Genomic DNA, 13,425 nt, shown 5'->3' on the forward strand with positions numbered 1-13,425 from the left:
CCTTTAATATAAAACATTACCAAAAATTTAACAGAGAAAAATAAAACCCAAACCAAATGGGCACTCATTACATTGGTTCAGTCTCTGTGAGCCCTGTGAGCCCAGGTTAGTTGATTCTGTGGGTGTTCTTGTGGTGTCCTTGACCCCTCTGGCTCCTACAATCCTTCCTCCCCCTCTTCTGCAGCATTCCGCAAGCTCTGCCTAATGTTTGGATGTGTGTCTTAAGGGGAGTCTTGAGTCATGTAAAGTGAAGGCAATAGAGAGGCTAACTTTGTATATAAAATGTTGAGCTGTGGAAAATTTCCCTCTATACAAAACTCCCATTAACCAGGATTATCATTGAAGTCCATATCTTCATCATAGTATTGACATTGCATTTTCATGGCCCCTCATTCCTTTCTGAGCCTTCCTAAATTAATACTTCATATTTGTAAGATAATTTCATCAAATACCTGGAGTAAACACTATGATCATAAGGAACCTTGAGGATCATTTCGGTAGACTCCCATGCCCTAAGTTCATTCAAGTCTCTGCAATTATTAAAACAAGTTCTTTAATATCTTAGACAGTGATCTTTAAATCCTTAAGACTTAATCTAATAGTGTCAAGAGACTACTGATAGTTTCCACTCAATAATTCATTTATTCCCATTTTTCTTTAATATCTATTTTAATCCATTTATTGTCACTGCCTTCCTAAACATACATTATAATCTACTTATCTTTGAATGTATTACTGCATGTACTGATGAAAACTGGGACATTTTAATTTTACCTCCTCGAAATCATAGCACAGAGATGTAAACATGCTAGATGTTTGATCACTTACAATGTTGAAGCATAAGATGATACATTTCCATTATTGAGTTATGTTATAGTGAAATAATTCATGTATTCATGCGTCATTATTTATATAAATACATACAACCCCTCTACTATTCATGCCAATTCTATAACCAGGGTCAGTAGTAAAGGTGTTTCATTTTAGTGTGTAATTCTACAAAATATCGGAGGAGCATAAGAAATGCTCTAGAGTGAACAAAGAAAATTCTGAGATTAAAACTACAGTGCTACAACCCACACTGACAAGGTGCCAACAATGATCTGCTGGAGACAGAGATCTTTGAGTTGAGATATAAAGTCTGAGGAGCTGGTCACTCACACAAAAGACAGCAGGCAAGAGAGACAGTATTTGAGATATCCTTTGGCTGTGATGTTGCTCCCAGAGTTCAGGTACTGAAATACAGCATGGTGGGAACATACACACACACACACACACACACACACACACACACACACACACACACACACACACACACACACACACACACGGTGGGAGGGGAGGAGGGAGGGAGGAAGGGAGAAAAGGAGGGTGAAAAATAGGTTCTGTAGAGGTTAGAAATTAAACAGCATGCCAGAAGGGGCTTGCTATTGCTGTCACTCAGTCTTGGTGCTTCCATGTTTAATTTTAATTTTTTTTTGCAGATATGAAGCAGTGAACATTTATTTTAAAGAATAAACACAACGATATTGTTTTGAATGGAGAATAAATTACAGAGAAAGAAATCATCGAAATGAAGAAAGTATTCAGTCTGAAGTATGATTCCAAGTAAACTGTGAGGCTGACATGAACTAACTTTCTGGCTGGGTAGATAGAAATTCAGATGGATGAGATACACTGGAGAAGTACTATGTAATAGACATGTGTTTGGGAGGGAAGACTGGTAGATCTTTCTAGAGGTGGACAGGAGCAAATGGGGTCATAAGGTAGAGCGAACAATCAAAGGCAGCTTTGACACTGAATGAAATGTGAGTTACTTACTCAGCTTATAAACATTTAGAAATACATTAGAAATGTAAGACAGAGATTTAGGGAAAATCAAATATGATTAGCATTGGAACACCTAGCCTGGTTCATTTACATTAATAAACTTTAGCTTCCTATAAGAGTAATGAGAAGTTTTAGAAAAATCACACAAACCCTTCCTCACACTTTGTAGCCATGTGCACAAATAATACAAGTAAATCAAATATGTCTTTATTATCTATGCAAATGCCTCAAATGATTTTCCCTTGCCATAAAGGAAGCTGAACACACGAAATACAGTGAATAAAAGGTGCTGATTCCTCCTCTGAATTTCTTTGCAGCCAAATCACCTCAGCAACAAGTATCAAAATACACAGAAGCTTTATGGCTAGATGGCTCCCATGATTACCTGCGGCTCCCTGAGGGGCTGTGGGGAGGAGGGGAGAATAAGGAGGGCTGGATGTTTTTGGCAGACATCCAAATCTGACTCAGCTCTCTCCAGGAGCAGCACCAGGTACATTGAAAGCCCAGCTCTGCATCATAGAATTCCAAGCACACTTTATGCATATCCAGTGGTAATGTGACATTGTGTACCAACTACACAATGGTTTACTTCTAAAAGGAAACTCTCCTTTAAACAACTGTAGTTGTTTTTTTTAATACTGTTAAAAACATTGGCATCAATGGTCTAAACAGCTGGTATAACCTCCATTACATCAAACACCATATTTTGTCTGGCATCTTGTAGTGAATGAGTTACTCTAACCATCTTGATAATGTCATACATGGAAATCAGATAAAAGGGTCTTTTTAATTATATTTTTAAAAAGGAATCCCATTTAGTTTAAATTGAAAGAATAAAAACTCTAGTTTAAATAGGTGAAAATGACCAAAACAGAAAGAAAAAGTTGTCTTTTTCCAGTGCTCAGAAAAACGAGCTGGAAAAGAAAGGCTTTCTAGGCAGAAGGGACCCCACAACACCGACTCACATTCAGGAAATCCCACCATTTGTGTAAAAGCACATGCTAATTTGGTCTTTATCTTTTCTAAATTAGCTTTGGAGAAAAAAAAAAAAAAATCCCCGAGCTTCATTCTGAAGAAAATTGCCATCAGATTCAGAAAATTTACTGTGGATGCTAAAACTCAAAAAAGTAAAAGAAAAAAAAATACCATGTAAAACTTTTTGCTATGGTTTCAAAGGCTGGCATTAGTGTTTTGTTTGATAATCTCCTTTGGATCACTTGCATATACACATGCAAAAAAAAAAAATCACCCTGAGTTCACGCCATTCAGTGGTTCTCCCTATTTAGCCAAAATGAAATAAAACATATCTAAGTTTCACTATACAGTGCTCATTGGCCTAGAAAAAAAAAAAAAAAAAAAAAAAAAAAAAAAAAAAAAAAAAGCTGTTGAGAAAGGGGCTGGTCCATTATCTGCGTGTGTGTGCTTTTCCGGGATGCGTAGCTTTTCTGACCTTTCCCGGGTAAATCAGCTAATCTGGTTTTGCGTGCTCATGTTGGCAGACACAGCTAGACCGCACATGCTGCTTTGCTAGTAAAGAAGTATGAGCTGGCCCTGGTACTGAGACCCATGTAACAACTCTGCTGGAGCAGACCGAGAGAAATAAAAGATTATTAAGCACCGCTACCTTTTCTTTGCACATTGCCGGAACAGGTAGGCTCAGAAGCCGCAGGGATGTGGGGGGCAGCTTTCCGGTTGAAACAGTTGGATCTCTTTCTCCGCTGACCGCCCACCCCCTTTCCAACCCTCTGTGCTCCCGGTGGCGTAATACTTGGTGGCTAAATCCGAGTTTTGTGAAATGGACACAGGTGGGTGTGGCAGTTGAAGGGAGCATAGGGAAGACCCTTAAGTCCCCTTTCCGCCACACCCGAGGGAGAACCAAGAGAAAAAACGACTTTCACTGACCTGCGACCTGGCCCCACGGATCATGCCCACCCGGTGTGTGCACCTGCGGAGGAGTCTGATCCAGGGAACTCTTCCTCTCTCCCCAGACTTCTTTCTTGCCACCGCTTCTTTCTTTGAAATCCTGTTGCTCAGAGCGCCTGCTACTATCAGCCGCGGATACTCAGGCTAGCCCAGCCCAGCCTGCGCAGCCAGGAGGGGAAAGCCTTCAGTCACAACTGGAGCTTTGGGGAGGCCTGCACAGAGTCTGCTCCCAGTCTGCCCAGGATGAAGCGACCCCGCCCTCGGGCAGCCAGCAGCGTCGCTGGGCCTTCTCGACGCTCCCTGGGCTCTCAGGTCCCCACTCCTCGCTCCCTCCTCCCAGCCCTACAGACAGCGCAGGGCGGAGACTTAGCAACTGGGCGCGGCGCGGGGATGCTGGGGATGCGGCAGCCTCTGTACTGTGCGTTAGACGAAGGGACGGGAAGGGGTCTTGCAGCCTCTCATCCGCTGCCACCTCGCTGGGTGGAGTGTGTGCGAGTGTGTGCCTGTGTGGCTCCCAGCTAAGAGAGCCCTTCCCTCACCTCGCCTCTCCTCCCTCCAGGCCCTTCCTTCCTCCTGTTCAGTGCAATAGGCTAATGTTTCCGAGAAGCTACTTTATGTGGCTTGATGGCTGAGCCTCAGAAAAACTCCAAGGCTGAGAAGAGTAGCAAAGCGCTGGAGCTCGGGGAGAGGGTGCAAGGAAGCATTGTCCTCCAGGTGCCTCCCTGGCTACAGGTTGAGGCCAGGAACTGTCCTTTCCTATGGGGCTTGCCCTTGGTAGAGCTGGGCAATGGGACTCAAAACCCATCTTTAGTCTTTGTCCTTTACCTGCTTCTTACAAGAGACGGGCGCAGCCCATATTTCCTCTTCTCTTCCTGGGAAGCTCTGTGGTAATTTGAATGAGAATGACCCCCGGGGGCTTGTGTATTTGGATGCCTGGTTCCCAGTTGGTGGAACTGCTTGGGAATGATTAGGTCCTTCCTAGTGGTTCTCAACCTTCCTAATGCTGTGAACCTTTAATTTAGTTCCTCATGTTGTGGGGGCCCCAAACATAGAATTATTTTGTTGCTACTTCATAATTGTAATTTTGCTACTGTTATGAATCATAATATATTTAAGTTTTCTGGTGGTCTTAGGCGACCGCTGTGAAAGGGTTATTCCCATAGGTTGAGAACCACTTAATTAGGAAGTGTGGTCATGTTAGAAGAGATGTGTTACTGGAGATGGACTCTGAGGCTTCAAAAATTTGTTTTCTCCCTCCCTCCCTCCCTGCCTCCCTCCCTCCCTCCCTCTCTCTCTCTGTCTCTCTCTCAGTGTGTTTGTGTTTGTGTGTGTGTGTGTGTGTGTGTGTGTGTGTGTGTTGTGTCTGTGCTTGTGTTCCACAGAAACTTGACAGGGAAAGCACTAAATTATATTCCTTAAAGAGATGCAAGACAAAAATCCTCTAATGGAAGAAATTAGAAGATGGTAGGTTCTGAGACATGGTGAACTTAAGGACCCAGCTTTCATAAAGTGCAGGGTAGGCTAGATGTACTCAGGTAGGCAAGGCTTTTTCTCCAGGGCCTTGCCATGCTCCCGTATCTCCTACTGAAGAAGTGAAGCTTAGGTTCAGGACCCATGGTTTGAAGCCCCAGATCTATGTGACCTGCTGCTTTGGAGGGAGGGGGCGCAAAGGGGGCGGGGGTGGGGCAGGTTGGATACTTCATCTTTAACAGGCAAATAATGTTCTGAGTTTGTTTTCTGAGTAATTCATTTGTCAGTGATTCTCAAAACCACGTGCTGGACAAGTCACCTCTTCCTTGGTTGATTTCAGATGTAGAAAGAGTTCAACTGTAATAAAAATGACAATGTCACAGATCTCAATTTTTGCAACTCTAATTGCAGAGCAATTTTAAGTTCCTAGCAACATTAAGAACTCACAGAGATTTCCCACAGATATCTTCTTTCCAGACATGCATAGATAATAATAATAATAATAATCCTTTCATTATCAACATCTTTACCAATGTGCTGCATCGATTAAAACCGATGAAGATACATCGCCTACAGGATCAGTTCTTCAGAGCTCTGAAGAGCATTCCATATGGATCTACTATAGTTTACTAATTCACATCTTCATTGCTCCCAAGAGTTGACAATTTGAGTGAAGCATCGATAAATACTTGAACAATATTTTTGTGTGTAGACATAAGATTTAAACTCCTTTCAGTAAATATCAAAGAATACTATCATTAAATTGTATGTTACTAGAGATTAATTTGGCAAGAAAATGACAAACTGTTCCAGTGTGATCATACTTTTTGTACTCTCCCAGCCATGGTTGAGAGTTCCTGCTAAACAGCCTGCTGGTGCTGGTGGCGGCGTCACTGTTTCCACTGTAGCTTCATCTTACACATACTGTTACCAACAGAGGTATTATTTGATTTGCATCTCCCCAGTTATGGTGCAGTGCATATTTTCTTGTGTTTACATGTAATTACTCTGTCCTTGGTGTGGTGTCTGCAAAATTCTCTGGCCCATTTGCAAATCAGGTTGCTTTGTTCTTGTACATTATAGTTAATGTTCCCTTATCAGATATGTCTTTTGCAAGTATTTCATTCAGGCTGTGGGTTTGTTTTACCATATTTACTGACATTCACTTTTGCAGAGTAGAAAAACTTAATGCAAACAAGGTCTAATTTACCAATTCCCTCTTTCATGTTTTTATGTTTTTTTCTTATATCTGAAGTATGATCACATGGATTGGGTTACCTATTTCTTCCTCTTTTATTTGTATTTAAAGCATCCCTTCACAGCACACTCTTCCCAGAACACCTCAGCTCTCTAAGAGTTCTTTGAACACAAAATCTTCTTTTGTTTGTCTAGGGGATATTGGATAGAATTTTGTCTATGAGTTCTCTGAAAAGGCATGATGAGTATAATTATTTTCTTAATCCTTTTCATCTTTCAACTATTTATATTCATTTTAATTATTTAATTTACCATTTTCTGTTTCTCAAATAGTCTGTAATATGTTACTCTAAGACTATAATTTGTGCTTCTTACTTTTTTGTTAGCCATAGGTTTTTTTTTTGTCTGATTAAACATACAGACCATCTCTCCTCCTTAAATATGTTTTGAACATTATAGCACATGGTGAGAATTCACCCCATACTAAGGAGTGTTGCAACATGCAGGAATTGTGTAGAGTACCTTAGAGAAAGTTTGGGTTAAGTTTGAATTATAAAAAGGAGAGAATACAAGCCGGGCGGTGGTGGCGCACGCCTTTAATCCCAGCACTTGGGAGGCAGAGCCAGGCGGATCTCTGTGAGTTCGAGGCCAGCCTGGGCTACCAAGTGAGCTCCAGGAAAGGCGCAAAGCTACACAGAGAAACCCTGTCTCGAAAAACCAAAAAAAAAAAAAAAAAAAAAAAAAAAAAAAAAAAAAAAAGGAGAGAATACATGGTTGATCAGCCAATGACCACTACATTTCTAAGAATTCTAAAAATTGACCATTTGGATTATGTTTAAAAAAATGTAAGATCTTTACATACATATAAATTAATGGCTATCATGCATACATACTACCACTTACAAAAAATTTAAAGAAAGAAATTGTACTTTTATAATAATACTGTTGTGTTTTATATAGGAAAGATAAAAAGTACTATTAAAATTAAAACACAGCAGTATTGAATTTTTTCTAATTAAAAATTGCATCTCAATATTTGGTACATGGTAGTGTGTGTGTGTGTGTGTGTGTGTGTGTGTGTGTATGCGCGCCGATGCATGCACTGAGATTGAACACAGGGCTGTGCAATTGCTAGACAAGTACTCTAACAATAACTTATACCTCAGCCTGGCAATATTTCTATTTAAGAAAGACAGAATAAGAGGTATATTTGCTCTTATGGAAGTGAAAAAATAAACTACAATTATTGTTTTGTTGCTGAGTGTATATATATATAAAACAAACCCAGTGTTCAAAATCAGAACATGATGATCTCATCCATTAGTTTATATGGAATTCACTGATGAGTACCAGACATAAATTGAAGTGTTAAATCAGACAAATAACACAAAATGAAACAACTAAAGAAAAGTAGGATACCAGTAGTGTACCAGTAGGAGACCATCTAGTGTCTTCTGGTCTAGTTTGACATGGTGTGGATTTTGTGCCAGAACACTCCCATGAAGAAAATAAATGTTTTGGTTTTTCATGAAGTAGATGTTTGGATAGTTTAAACATTGTTTAATTGTTCAGGAAGAATTCTTCCTGTATGGCCAACCAATCATAGATGGGTCCTTCCTGAATGCTTTTGTTAACCATGATGTGCTTCCAGTACAGTAGTTTTGGATGAAAAATGCTGTTATTGATGCCCCATTTTGCAGGAAGAAATCTTAAGCTAAATAATAGGAGAGGGGTTTATATGAACCATTAGTTTTCATACATCATGAAACATGATACTTAAGACTGATCCCTGTAGAATAGAACTAAGGTGAGTCTCTGGTGAGACCTACTCATTCCATGAAGGTAGTTTCTAAACCACAGCTCAGAAGCATGGACCAGCAACTGATAGAAGGTAACACGCTGAGCTTGTGTTAACAGATAGAAGTGGTGTGACAGAATACTAGCAAGGAAGAAGTCTACAGGGCACACCAGAGATCTGGAGCCAAATACTCTGGAGATTCTGGTTGATCTGGAATTAGATGGAAACAAACAAACAAACAACCTAAGGCAAGAGACATAACTAGCGTTAAGCAGAAGGTTGAAGGCTGGGAGGTGGTGTCCCACGCTTTTAATGCCAGCACTTTGGAGGCAGAAGAAGGAGGATCTCTGAGTTTGAGGCTAGCCGGGTCTACAGAGCCAGTTCCAGGACAGCCAGGGCTACACAAAGAAACCTGTCTCAAAACAAAATGAAACAAAACAAACAAACAAACAACAAAAAGAGCAGCAAGTTAAGAAAATTCCATTCCCCTCAAAGAGCTGGTGATGTTTTATGTTCCTCCTTTCCAAGGGAGAAAAAGACTCATAAGAAGAGAAATGATGGACCAATTCCCATGAAGGGTCTTACCTTAATAGTGAGGCTAGCTGCAAGCTGGTGTTCTGAACTCTAATTGTGAAAGTAAGCCTTAAAAGGAACCAACTTCATTATGATTTACTTAAATGGCAGCTAAGATAATATCCAACACTTAAAATTCATCTAACAACATTCCATTCATACTGAATAGCATCCAATAATGTACAAAAATTGTCATGTGTACAGGGAAGTAAATATGAGGTCAGACCATTCCAAACATCAATTGCTAGGAGTGTACTCAGAAACAACCAAAATATTATTACAAAAGATATTATTACCAAATTAATGATAGAAAATTCTGCAATATGTTGCCTCTCCACAACAGAATAAAATATGAACAGGAGAACAAGAAAACAGAAAAAAAAAAAGAAAACAGAATAATGGTTGATGGTAGATCCTATAGTAAAATGTTTGCTATGCATGCACAAAACTGTGGGTTCAAATCTCAGCACTACAAAATTTGGGCATGGTAGAACACACCCATAATTCAAGTGTTTTGCAGATAGAAACAGGAAGATAGGAAGTTCAAGGTCATCATTTGGTTATGTAATGAGCTTTAGGCCAGTCTCCGATCTACATGAAACTGTCTCAAAAGCAAAGGATATTTGAGAAAGAAGGTGCCGTGTTCTCAATATTTCTATATTTCTAGTGAATTCTTCAAGCTTCTTAAGAACTTTGGTACACACATGAAGCTGAGGATACTAACACAAACCCAGTGATCCAAATTTTTAGATGTATAAACATAGGCTTGTTTGAGAGTTCTTAGTATTAAATTTGTTTATTTTATTTTTAATTAGACATTTGTTCATATATGGTATTTTGACCATGTTCTTTCCTATTCCTCAGTTCCTCACAGATCACTCCCACCTCCCTACCAACCCAACCATATGTTTTTTCACTCTCCGGCTTTTTCTCTTTCAAAACCAAAACCAAAACAAATACAGACCATAAAAAGAAAACAAAACAAATAAGCACAAAAGAACCAATAACAAATAAACCAACAACAGCAAAAGGAAACTAAAAGTTCACAGAAATAAATACATGGAGTTTTGTTTTGGCCAACTAGATGTGGGGCCTGCCCTAAAGTGGTTGGTATACCCAGTGATTTTTCTCTGTGTCATTGAGTATCAACTGCAAATAGCTTCTTGGTTGAAAGTGGGACCCCCATTTTCAGTACTGGGACATCATCTGGCTTGAACCCATACAGGTATTGTGCATTCTCTCATAGTCTCTGTGACTTCATATGTGCATCAGTCTTGTATCTGGAAAACAGTTCCCTGGGAGTCATCCATCACCTCTGGTTCTTATAATATTTCTACCTCCTCTTCTACATAGATCCTTGAGGGGAGGGATTTGATGATGACATCCTGTAGCTGGAGTTTTTTTGGTCCTGCCTACCCATGGTCAGGACAAATCTCTCTCACCCGCCAGTCCCAGAGATGCTCAGACCCAATAGAGTAAACACACAGACTTATATTGCTTACAAACTGTATGGCCATGGCAGGCCTCATGGTGGCGGCTGGAAGCATCTCTCTGCCTCAGCCTTCCACTTCCCAGAATTCTACTCTCTCTCTGTCCCGCCTATATTTCCTGTCTGGCTACTGGCCAATCAGTGTTTTATTTATTAACCAATCAGAGCAACACATTTAACATACAGAACATTCCACAGCAACATCCCATTTAGGAATGAATACTCCAATGTCCACCAGACTCTGCACATCTTCCAGTGTGAGTATCTGTGTTAAATGCCATCTACTTCAAGGAGACATTTCTCTGATGTGGACTGAGTGAGGTGCTGATTTATGGGTGAAGAATTACGTAATTACGAGTCATTTTATTTCTAAGCACTAACTTTGTCATTATAGGGAGCTATACACCACAATTTCCTATGATGTAATGGCCATGACATCTTTAATATCATGGATTTTATCGAATTCTTAGATCTTTGTGATTGTGGGTTTTATTTTGTTTTGTGTTTAGTTTTATGTAATTAAAATATATTTACTTTGTGTCCTGCATTTTTATAAGAATCAATCTTAAATGGCTATGAGAAGAAATTAAAAATCAGCACAGTCTCTGTCTCTCTCTGTCTCTTTTCAGTCCTCCCCACGGGACTGGGGTCAAATCAGATTTCATTCAAGCAGAATGTACTTATAAATCTGGATAAAATGCCACACATTTCAACTTGTAATCCCGTATTTGGTGACGTTTAAATAAACGTATTTGCCACCAAACTCTTCTAAGCATGTATCATTTGACGATAGCAAATTATATCGCATAAAATAGTAGTACATAGTGGTTAGAAGGTTTTCATAAAAATATGCAGGAAAATGGGGCTATTGAGATAGCTCAGCAGATAAAGCTGGTTTCTGTCAAGCTTGAGGACTTGAGTTATGTCCCCTCCAACTTGTGTGGCAAAGGAAAGAACTGGATCCCAAACTTTGTCGTCTGAACTTCACATACACACGTAGAACATACGTGGGTGCACTCAGGCACACACTCTTCTATGTGCACAATAAGTAAGTACAAAATATTATTTAATTCAGAAAAATAAAAGATTTAGCTTTTAAAATTGCTCTTAGCTTTGGTCACTGAGGTTTGTGATAAAAAGTACTGGACTTCAATTTATGCTCCTGAAGGGGCCCTTGTGAGCTCAAGTTGATACTGTATTGTGTGTGTGTGTGTGTGTGTGTGTGTGTGTGTGTGTGTGTGTGTGTTGAGAAGCTAATTACTATATGGTATGTGGAATGTTCAAAATAACATCCTTTATGTGCACCTTCCAGATGAGCTGGATGTTCCCTCCAAATACTCTTTTGTTGGAAAATTTGATATGAGAGCAGCCGGTCAGGAAAAGATCCAACATCCCCATGATGGCTCCAGTGCCCTAGCTAGAAGCACAAATATGTCTTCTTCTTTGAACTGTGATTTACTATCACATATTTTTATTAGAGACATACTACAGATGAATGGTCCCAGTCCAGGTAGATCTGAATTACAAATTAGTAAACCATTTCAAAACTGCTTATACTAAATGGGTTGAAATAAAATCCTTCATTAGACTCCTCCCTGACAAGCAGGACTGACCCCCTTTTGAGACTCAACCCTTCTGTCAAAGAAGATGGAACATGATGCCCATCTAATAAGGACAGGAAAATGAGTTTATTCCTAAATCTGGTAGAAAAGAAACAGAACACAGCTTGGATGAAACACAGTTTTGGTAAAAGTCAAGGAGAAGTGAGATACCCAGAGAATGAACCACAAACACCAGGTAATTTCTGAAGCAGAAAAGCACGGAGAAATGGAGAAGGAGATGACTGGCACATGGAGTCAAATCTGGGGCAATCCATGGTGGAGCGGGGATGAAGGACCCTTCAGATTCATGAAACCATAAGCTGAAAGGTCAGTTTGAGACCTGCAGAAAGAACAGAGTTTATTTACAACAAAGGGGGATGATATCTGAAAATCACAAATTCTATTTATCTAGAATACATCCTTTGAACTGAAGTTGTAGTTTGGTTGTATGAACAAGGCATGGAAGAAGATGGGAAGGAGGAGGGCAATGGGGGTGAGCAGCTGTGAAATACTAGTCAACATTGCATTGGTCAGCACAAGCAACATGGCCGTCCTGACCATTAACCATTTCTATTTCAGAGTCATGAGGAGGAAGAGGCATTCTCCTAGATATTTATTCCTCTAATGGCACCAGTATGTTTTGTAGGGAACTAAGCTGAAGCCATTGAAGGTTAAATTCACCAGAAAATGAGACGTTGGTATCCAGGAAGCCAGAACCACTAGCTGGCAGCTGAAGTGCATCGGGCCTGACAGGAGCCATTGCCCCTCTATGTCTCTGTCTCCCAGTGTTGTAACAGTTTAGTTTACCATTGTAGAGTCAGTCAACATAAACAGAGTCAGTGTTCCAAGGAGCTGGCAGAGCAATATGATTTTGTAGATAAAAAAGTGATGAAGGAAACAGACACCCAAACCAAGCAGATTGGTGATCCCATTTTTCTAATAAAGTAATGCCAGAGAGACAGAGCAATGATCAAAACAAAACAAACATACCAAGGATTGGTGAAGATCTGATTATTTCAGGATCCATTCAGAGCCAACTTAACTGTTGTGTCATTTGAAACTGATCTGTTTGGGAATTTTGGTAGTTGTTTCTCAGAAGTCACACCAACAGCAGAGCTTCTCCTGAGTCAATTTCACTGTGCCTAATTCATTTTGATTCTTAGTAATTGGAATTGTAGTATCAATGTTGTTGAACTCATTTCTTCCACACACTAGATCTTCCTGACATCTCCTCTCCATCCTCATCCCCTCTACACCCTGGGTAGAATTCTTAAAACAGAAGAGGTTAGATTTATCAGTCTCCCTTGAAGGCACAGCTAAGAAGGAACAGAGTTTGGTTTAGATAGCTTGACTCGAGCCGGCACCGAGTACCAGGCTATGCCATTCCCATAGAGAAGTTTGTTACTCTGTCTCATAAGTCTAGTAAATGCAAGTCAGAAAAGATTATGTGAGTTGAAAATAAAATTGGATATCTGTAGAACAAAATAAACCCTCATTACATAAACCTGTCATCAGCTCATTTATTCACAGATAAACCCGAGAAT

General features: G+C 39.9%; 1 protein-coding gene across 5 annotated transcripts in view; it reads right to left on the reverse strand.

Annotated features, from left to right (window-relative positions):
* Window positions 1-4,097, reverse strand: part of Scn9a (sodium voltage-gated channel alpha subunit 9) — a 146,941-nt gene extending 142,844 nt beyond the window's left edge. For 4 of the 5 annotated variants that reach the window (XM_042275387.2, XM_042275384.2, XM_042275386.2 and 1 more), the window contains exon 1: window positions 3,733-4,097. The gene's annotated coding sequence lies outside the window, so the exon portion shown is untranslated. Of the gene's footprint in view, window positions 1-3,454; window positions 3,550-3,732 lie in introns of those variants that run through there. The other variant, XM_042275385.2, reaches the window with a different exon arrangement.
* Between the last annotated feature and the right edge of the window lie 9,328 nt (window positions 4,098-13,425).

This window comes from Peromyscus maniculatus, chromosome 4 (genome assembly GCF_049852395.1).
Source record: "Peromyscus maniculatus bairdii isolate BWxNUB_F1_BW_parent chromosome 4, HU_Pman_BW_mat_3.1, whole genome shotgun sequence".
Lineage (NCBI taxonomy): Eukaryota > Metazoa > Chordata > Mammalia > Rodentia > Cricetidae > Peromyscus > Peromyscus maniculatus.